Consider the following 10,172-nt stretch of genomic DNA (forward strand, 5'->3'; position numbering starts at 1 on the left):
TCACAGGGTAGTCCCAAAGCAGTCCCGGAGAATGAAGAATTGGACAGTAGTAATAAATTAAAAAACTTGCGTTTCGTGGTGGATATAGAATTATGGGTCTTTTCATACTTTGAAAACAACGAAAATTAAAACCCCCACAAAAACTAGTGATTTCACAGTATACATAATTACACATACAGCTTAACCTACCATTATAAGTTTTTGTTTGATATCGATTTCCAGGTAATAAATTTCATTTTATAAATAAGAAACTGCATACTTTGACCAATAGAAGCCACTGTACTTGATAAACAAAGCAGATTTTTTTTTTACAAAAAAGAACCATTTCAAAGATTATGTGTTAGTAGCTGTATAGGTTATTAGTTCTCAACAAAACTAAACAAAGACAAAACACCCTTGAAAATTATTTACTTGCAGGAATCAGGATGCATAAAATGTGAATCGTGGGGTATTACGTCAATTCACAGCTCAAACTATTGTTTGAATTCAGAAATATTTTACTGACGTCAATATTTACAAACTAAGTCAAGCTCCAATGATGACCGCATTAAACACATATATATATATTTTTTTAACTTTTCAGTCTTTTCTGTTGCTGTTATAGCTTAACTAATTTTAGAATAATTTGATATTTAAGAAGTTTCGGAAACTCTAACTGAAGATGTAGTGATATAGATATGCATGAGAGGTGGAGCTAACATTGTAAGATTCATTTCGTGGATGTGGCTAGTGTTCATTTATTTCGAACCGTTTGTAAATAGGGTACTTGTTTCATACGTAATAGAAAGGGAGATAGGGAAATCATAATTGTTAAAGCAAAATTATTGATAAAACCAAATGAAAAAATATCAGAAGATTTCAAATCAAATTATTGATAGTTAAAAATTTAATGATACCAACATATGGTCTTAGTTAGGATCTTACATCCTATTTATCAAGTATATTACGATTTTAAAACGAAAAAAACCCAAGAAATCTATATTTTGAAAATCATAAAGTTAAAAAAGTAGGCTTTCTCATTATCGTTTTGAGTTCAAGAAATCATGTTAATACCAGATTCGGAATTCAATGCCTCCTTAAAATTTACTATCCTTACTTGAAGTTGACGACTGGTTGCATTCTCGTAATTAAAAAATACATTCGTTTTAGAAATCTATTTATCGCAATTTTGTTTGTCTCTTTAATTGCAGTCTTCCGTTCCAAACTATTTTTTTTTTTTTGGAAAATGGAAGAAAAAAAAAAACCAATCTCACAACCAGCATTTACACACAGCTTTACATTTTTTTTAACCCGTGACGTTCATGAAATTAATTAATATTTCTTCCAAACAAATAATGAATGGAGTGAAAATTACATTATATCTATTGATTAAGATTTACATTTGCTTTGTTTTTCTACCAAGCCTTCTTTGAAATTTATTTGAATGTAATTTTTATGTGTATTCTCGAGTAGAAATATACAATAAAAGATTTACGCTGTCCAAGCATCATAATAAGATATTACTGAGACTTGAATTTAAGAATTGAAGAAACTTTGTTGCGTTTTTAATTATAGATTTTATAGAAATGAGGTATGGCACTAAGTATTATTTTCATATGCATCTCATATTTTTAATTTTGCCGCTCGCTTGGCGTTGATCTTGCTCACCTTGAAGGAGATTCTCAGAAGATTGTACTTTATATGACGTTCATTATTTTATCAAAGGATGTCTCAACTACTGATTATGACGTTTATTTCTGATGAAGAAGCATGTTGCTTCAAAACAATCATTAAGTGTTTGTCAAGTGTAAGCACTTTGATTAAGTCCTATATAACCCGCTCTCCCCAATCACAAGTCACAGACAGCCAAGATGCATTTCCTTACGACTGTAAGTTGTTAGAAAGCTTTAATTTACATTCAAATTAAATTTATATTTATTATTTTGTGATTAATATGAATGTTTTCTTTAAACTTTAGTTTATATTTACATATATTATATGAAACTAAAATGTTTATTTCCAGATATTCATACTAGTGTGCACCTTATTTCCTAATGTTTCCTGCGTCTATAGTTGGTTTTATGGAAAATACGAAGAAAAATGCCCAGATCGGGGTTGGTAATAAATTAATATTAAATTTGTCTATTAAATGATATTATGATAGCATGAATCAGGATAGGTATGAAAGACTTGCAGATTTAAAAAAAAATGCTTTGGTGGCATCAAAATGAGGTAGAAGAAGAGATTTTCATGAGCGATGTATCAAAGTTCAATATCGTAATTTTTTATGGTCCTTAAGAATTGTCGAATATTTATATTTGCCAAACTCTTCGTCTAAAATTCTCCGTAAAGGACAAAGAGAATTACATGTAAACTGGAAAAGAGGTTGTAGGTCCTTATACCTGTAATGATGGTACGTCATATATTGTATAAACTTTTGAATTTTTTTAACATTATACAAAATTGTTTTTAATGAAGCTTAACAAAAAAGAAAGAAAAAGAACAGACTAATTTGCAGTTTAATAATTTTTATATTTATGAATAAACAAATCAATATTAATTATTATTTTCAAGATTTAATAGAATTAAATTGGATCTTTAAAATACATTTCGTTATAGAAACAAAATTTAAAACAGCATATTTTCAATAAAATGAAATGATACAGTGAATTTATGAAAAAATAATTTATTGATATCTTTTATTTAATATCAATTGTTGGTTTGATTTCAGTTAGAGAATGGTGCAAAATTGATAACGAGCTAATTTTTTTCAATCAATCTGAATGTCTAACTTTCATTTCCTTTTTTAGTAAATTGTTTCTTAAAGGTTTTGTCAATTTATTCAACAAATTATTAACAAATATTGATTTTTATATTTGCATAAAGTAAAATTTACTGGTATGGCCAATTGAATATATAAATACATGTATAAAGCTTTAATTAAGAGAACATGTTTTTTGCAACTAAAGCAATTTTATTTATTAATAAATAATTCAAATCATACCAATTGATCAAGATTAAAATATTTATTTTGATCTTTCAATGCGAAACCATTCATGTTTATAAAAGGATGTTAATGAAATAACCAAAAAATAAACTGTAGTTAGAGGACTTTCTTCATGAGCTCCGCAAGTTTTGCATAAGAAGAAAAAAAGAGATAAAAAATAATATAAAAAAAGATATATTTGCTTAAAGAATTTTATAAAAATGATCTCCTTTGTGTTTCCCATTTATTATTTAGACTAATTTTCAACACTGTAAAACGTTTTTTTTTAATGAAATAGATGGCGCTCATCAGTATTATTTTGGAACAACAAATCTTTTTTGCCTCGTACAACATCGCATGGGAAAACGAAGTATACCCTCAAGACGGACGTATTTACCCACCCATCGATTCATCGAATACAGGGGATACTATTATGATTTCCAAAGTAGGTGCACATTTGAAATTTAATTGTATAATTTCTTTTTTATTTTCTCTCCACCAAAGTTACTAGTGTTGTTTGAATAGTTCCCTTTCTTGAGTAATTTTAATATTTTCTCATTATTATATAGTCAGAGACCTATATACTAACTAGAATTATCATAAAAACCCTTGATATGATGTTTTAAATATTAAATCTAGTGAAGCTTTTGTAAAAGTAGTATCTGAATGCTGATTTATATTTCATAATTTAAAATGCAAACTAGTTTTCATTCAAATGTACACTTGTTACGAATTTTGTGAGAATTTTTCAAAAACAGAAAAGAAACACAAAAATATTTTTTCTATTTCATTTTTTAATTTTTGATAAATATAAAGACAATGCAAAATGAATTTCCTTGTGAAAATAAAGTTAACTGCAATGTTGGAATTCTCTTTTATTTCAGTGAATTCGAAAGTATCGATCGCTAAGAGTCGGTTAAGTGGAGATGAATGCTCTGGGGCAAAGGAGGAATCCCCAGCGGGGTACAGCGAACTAAGCACCGACTGCGTCGAGGGTTGTGCCAAAAATTACACATGTCAATTCGGTAACTACAGCCTCTTTTTTAACAACTGTCACAATTTTGCCAACCGCTTGTCAGAAGTTCTGTGTAGAAGAGGTACCACGTGCCCTGATTGGTGTAAAGGAAGCTGTGACGATGTGGAATATTATTAACATTTGAGAAAAGAATGAAAATGCTTCTAATTCAAAACTTGATGCAATAAGAATAGTGAAAATGAATCTCATATCATATATTTCATTTGTAAATCATATTTATTTTATTTATATTTATTTTTTGGTACAAATTGTGAAAATGTGGAATTCGATATTCCAGTTAGCAAATAAAAGAAGTAAATAAAAATGTATTGTCTTTTTTGTTTCTTAAATTTATTATTCAGATAAATAAATGTTACAGGGATTTTAATAACCTCCTTCAAAGTCGGCAGTTCGTAAATTACCATCATAAGTTTTCGTTTGATATCGATGTTCTGGTAATAAATTTCATTTTATAAATAGGAAATTGCATACATTGTCCTATACGAGCTACTGTACTTAATAAACAAACCAGATTCTTTCTTTTATTTTTTTTTTTAAAATGAACCATTTCAAGGATATGTGTTAGTAGCTGTATAGGTTCTTAGAACTCAGCAAAAAATACAAGGACAAAACACCCTTGAAAATTCCTTACTTGCAGCAATCAGGATGCATAAAATGTGAATCGCATGGTATTACGACAATTCACAGCTCAAACTATAGTTTGAGTTCAGAAATATTTTAATGACGTCAATATTTACAAACTAAGTCAAGTTCCAATGATGACTGCATTTTCATGTAACACATAGTTTTTGAACTTTTCAGTCTTTTCTGTTGCTTTTATATCTTAACTTCTTTTCTGTTGATTCAATATTCAATATTAAAGAGGTTTCCAAATTTGGAGACTCTAACTGAAGATGAATTGATATAAATATGCATGAGGGGTGGAGCTAACATTGTAAGATTGATTTCGTGGACGTGACTATGTACATGTACCTTTTGTAAATATCCTACATACTAGTACTTGTTTCATACGTAATAGAAAGGGAGATAGGGAAAGCGTTATTGTTAAAACAAAGTTATAATAAAGCCAAATGAAAAAATATCACATTTTAAATCAAAGTATTCATAGTAAAAGATTAAATGAATTTCAACACATGGTCCTACATGTTGATAGGATCTTACATGTTATTATCAAGTATAATACAATTTGTAAACACCCCCCAGAAATCTTAATTTTGAAAATCATTAAGTTAAAGAATAAAGCTGGCTTTCTCATTATCGTATTGAGTTCAAGAAATCATGTTAATACCAGATTCGAACTTCAATCAATAGATAATGGGAACCTTTTTAATAGGAAACACATTATTCATACTAGCGTGAATTGTAAGAAATCGGTTTACCTTACACCAAAATCCCCGACGTACAATTGAAAAAAAAATCAATGAATAAAATAGTAATTTTCATGCTTTATTAAAGAGTTGAACTTCGTCTCTGGCAATTTTACCCAAGCTGGTGTAAGAAATCGTAGCTGAAAGAAAATAAAATTTTAATGAAAAGTATTCTTAAAATATCTTAAATTTAAACATTTTATCTGGTCTTATATTCTCAGAAATGCCCCAAAACAGCTCAAATCTTTTGATTCAAATACTAAGAATAAATTCTTAATTTCAAATAAAACGCACGCATGATGGAGACAATATTGTCTGCATTCTTTGGCCTCTTCACTGTCATACAGAGCGCTTGTGACGTTTTTATCCCGAAGACACTCCATTTTACACGCCATCATTGGAGTAATCAGCTGCATATAGCATGTTGCTGAAAAATAAGAACAAAAAAAAAACCATCAAGAGCTATTCATTATTTTTACAGAAGTGTAAAAAAATGATAAATGATATTATTTAAGGAATATCTGTCTTATTTTCGATTTCATGACTTGCGTGATAATTTGCATAAAAGCCGAATGTGTTTAAGCGTAAAATTATCACGCAAGCCAATCCATTGATCATCGTCATGAAATCAAAAAATCTTAGCTATTCCTTATATTTTACATGCTCTTGATTCCGCCAATCCACCTGCTACAAGCCCTCCTCCTGTGTAGCAATTTATCGCGCACTGCACGTGATTTTTTTTTACCGCGTCTATAGATGAACCTGTACATTAATGGAAGAATGAAGTACATTTACTATTTATAATTTTATCACGAACAAAGACATTGGAAATGCATATATTAAGTTATAAACACTTAACATGATCTTTAATCAAAGAGGAACTGTCCATAAACAAATCAAATGCAGGTATATATATTTGTTCTTTTTTAAAATCAACTATTGTGAACTGTTGATATCGCTGTTAACAACGTATATTGTTTTACGCTTTCTTGATAATGAAATATGACGAAAGAAAGGAGTACATTGAAACAATGTAAATTAGGAGTAGAACGAACAGAAACCTAGAAAACATCAGTAGTAGGATCAGGTGCTATGAATACCTTCCTAGCAATCATACACGCCGTGTGCTCCTTGACATAGTCGGAAAAAAAATCCGTAAATAATAATGGCATTACAATCATTAAGAAAAAAAAACGCCAGTCCGCTTTTGACTTACATGTAGATTGTATTTTGCTTACAAAGTCATTGTGTCGATCATAGAATCTGCGAAATGATAACTGTAAATGAGATTAATAGTTTTTATAAAAGGCCTGTCGCGCTCAACAAATTGCTTGTATGTAATGAATTATTTTGCATATTGAAACAACTGAGATCGAGAGACATAAACCAAATGAGAAAGGAAAATTGTTAATCAAGAGAGGTTGGCGATAGAAAAATTGAAGTCATCAACTTTGTCATTACAATATACAATTTGGTGTTAGATATACCGCTTAAGGTCTTTTTCTATTAAAAATCCAAATATGAAAGAGATGTGTCAGACTCTGTGGTATCTTTTCTTTTAGAAACACTAGAAAATATCTAGTCAACACAATTATGTAAGTAACAATGGATAATTGATAAAATCACGTCGATATATCTAAATGTCAAATTGAACTAAGATGGGTAACTCTTCTAACGTTTCTTTCTTTAAAAAATTTCTTCAAATAAGATTTTTTTCTGAAAATTTGATCCACTTTTTTCTGCTGAAATTGCTGAATTTTATTCAAAATGAGTGAGAAACTAGGGTATGCAAATAAAAGGAAATTTAATATTTTTAACGAGCTTTCAGTTTTCTAGAATTGTCCATCATTTAGGCTAACCTTTTTATTTTTTATGAACGAATGGATATAAACATACCAAACTCACATGTCTCAGAATCCTGTCAACTTGATTTTCTTAAATTTACAATTGATTGGCATTTTGATATCAATTAATAAAGAAAAAAACCAACATACCTAAAATATTGACCAAAAGCAAGAGAAACAAAATCTTCGCCATTCTGGTCTTACCTATTTCAAGATTCTATGGGTCAAGGTTATTTATATCTTATCTTTGTCATACAGCAAGATCACACATTTTTACTTGAATAACATGTCATAATGCCTTTCGAGAATGGCATGTTTTTTCCTTTATTTTAGGTTTTCCACCTATTGTTCAAGCTCTAAACATTAAAATCTCTTCTTTATTCTTTTGAAATTACAAAGAAAAAATCCATCGCTGAGGACTGTGAATCATCATTTTTATGTGGACTAGTTTCCTTAAAATTACTTACCAACATTTAGTGAAATCATTTTGAAAATCAATCACATGAAATCGATGTTTTAAGAATGAAGTAAACATTTATATAAAGACAAATTTTATTTCATAATTTTTGCCAGATTCCTTCAATTTAAACAATGCAGTATAATGTGCGCATAAACATTATATAATTGAATTTTATTTAGTTGTCTCTTTTGGTTTTTTATTTATAGAATTTTTCCATAAAATTTCTTATTTTATCTCTTCTGTTTAAAGCCGCTTGGTCCGATTCCAATCGCAAAAAAATATATTCGTTTTTCTTCTAGAAAAATAATTTTCCATAAATTGTTTCAACTTTTGTCAAATTATATCCCCAAAGTCTTTTTCTTTAAAAGATATCAAAATTCAAAAGTTAAAAAATTAATTTTTATTAGGTCACAAAAAATAATCCTTTGTTGATATTGCAAGAAATCAACTTCGAAAAATTAAATTTATCGCTTACAGGTATAACTCATAAAGAACAAACCCTAGCATTTTTCCCCCCAAAAAGTACTTATACCTGTACACTGGCAATATTCTAGCCCTCGTTACTAAACTTCCTTTTAAAAAATCTTTTAAAATACCGGTATCTGATTTTCCTTTATTCTGTAAATATGCATATAAATATAAAAATTACTATTTATTATATATAATTAAATTCTTAATTCTAAAAGATATATCATGACTTAGGCTTCAACTAATGGAAAAAAAATACTCGGGTTTGAATTCTCGTCATAATTAGATATAACCAATAAAAGTATTTCTTCAAAGGTGACTTCACAACAGATCTTAACTTCCCGTCAGGAACTTCTGTTTGTCAATAAAGTTTATGATTTATGTTTTCCACGTAAGAATTGTTGTAATAGACTAATAAATCAATCTTATAATTTATTTTTATATATTATCTATGTAATAATGACGTACTTTTATTGTTTAAGATAATATGTGCCTGTTTCGGATGAAGCAGCTTTAATTCTAAGATTTCATCAAATATCACACTAACCACGTAAAGAAGAGGCGTTAATAATTTAGTTTGCGAAAAGCACTGAATTTTACAGTCGATGGCTTACTTTTACACTTGGACAATATACGGAAGCTCCTTTGCAAGAAAAATATTCAGCTCAACATTTAACTACACGAAAATAACGGATTGAAGTAAAGCACATTTAAGTTGCCCTTGGAGAATCCGACAGTCACCCTACCCACAAATACCGCCCTTCACATGCTAATGCCCATAACATTATATCTATGACCACTAGAAAGGTTTTCTTATCTATTATCAATTTTGTGCCTCCATACATGACACAGGTTTAAAAGTTGAAGTAAACCGTCAACTGTAAAAGTCAGCGTCTTCGCAAAAGTTTTATCTTTGATTGCTAGCTTTATTTGATTTAGTAATTTTTTTTAGATTCCACACCATTTGTTTTGTTTTGTTTTGTTTTTCATGTTTTTGTCTGTACATGTACCCCTGTTCACACAGAGCTGCGACTTTATGACGATCATCTCGATCAAGCCACGATCTGAAAAAGTTTTGGATCGGGCAGATCGGAGCCTATCGGCGACTAAATCGAGCAGTTTCGCTAATGGTCTTCATTACTACCGTAGTACGTTACCCATACGTCAGACGCACTGCATACACGCTTCTAATACGATGTTACGCAGACCGTTGTTGACCGGCTTCCGAGTTTACTGCGTTCACGCTACGCTTCGCTTCGGCATTCAAGACCATGCTACGACGTTACGCAGACCTAGGTGACTTTAAGATGATATCGCAGCGGTGGTTCCGATCATATTACGATTGCATTACGTTTCTGGCACGATTTTGGCGATGATGTAGATATATCTTGCAACTGCAGATTTTTTAATAAGATTTTGGCGATGATACATATATATCATGCGACCGCAGATTTTTCACGACCTTTTCAACATGGTTTACGGGGCATATTGAATTGTAACTGTAACAAGATGTAAAAAGTCTCAACTGCAAATGATCGCCAAGTATTATGTCACCCTTTACCCTGTAGTTGAAAGATGACGATTGGCCAAATATCAGCGCTATAAAAACGAAATGCTGTCTGATAGGTCGTGATATGATCGGCGTAAGGTCATTGTAGGTCTTGGTAGGATCGTCAGGAACGTAGTACGAACGTAGTGGGAGCGTTGTAGGAGAGTACTTGGTAAGTTCCTACGCTTTTACTGCGCTTTTACTTCGATCACTAAGGTATCTCTTCGATGCTTCCGCAATGCTTGTACGATTACGGCGCTTCTACTAAGCTCTTTTTACGACTTTACCCTGATTCTTGTTGGCCACGATCCCGCTACGCTTGTTTTGAGCATGTTCAAAATAAGCGTGGCGAGAGCGTAGAGCTCTCTGATCATGATTATGATGATAATATTTCCTGTTAATTCGTAATCAGCGCAAAACGTTTTTAAGTAACCCTTATTAGAAAAATGGATGATTGCATTTGAAGCTCCTGGTATACTAAAC

General features: G+C 30.5%; 2 long non-coding RNA genes across 2 annotated transcripts; one reads left to right on the forward strand and one right to left on the reverse strand.

Moving 5' to 3' along the window:
- The first annotated feature begins 2,003 nt into the window (after positions 1-2,003).
- On the forward strand, positions 2,004-4,289 carry LOC134235456 (uncharacterized). The gene is made up of 3 exons (XR_009985411.1): positions 2,004-2,093; positions 3,264-3,410; positions 3,850-4,289. It is a non-coding gene; the product is annotated as an uncharacterized LOC134235456 (long non-coding RNA).
- A 1,144-nt stretch (positions 4,290-5,433) lies between these two features.
- LOC134235457 (uncharacterized) lies at positions 5,434-7,430 on the reverse strand. Its single transcript, XR_009985412.1, has 3 exons — positions 7,363-7,430; positions 5,663-5,795; positions 5,434-5,508 (listed from the first exon to the last, which is right to left on the reverse strand). It is a non-coding gene; the product is annotated as an uncharacterized LOC134235457 (long non-coding RNA).
- Positions 7,431-10,172: the final 2,742 nt, after the last annotated feature.

The sequence above is a fragment of the Saccostrea cucullata genome, unplaced genomic scaffold, assembly GCF_032062105.1.
Source record: "Saccostrea cucullata isolate Sc308-1 unplaced genomic scaffold, CSIRO_AGI_Scuc_v1 ctg446, whole genome shotgun sequence".
In the NCBI taxonomy this organism is placed as follows: Eukaryota; Metazoa; Mollusca; class Bivalvia; order Ostreida; family Ostreidae; genus Saccostrea; species Saccostrea cuccullata.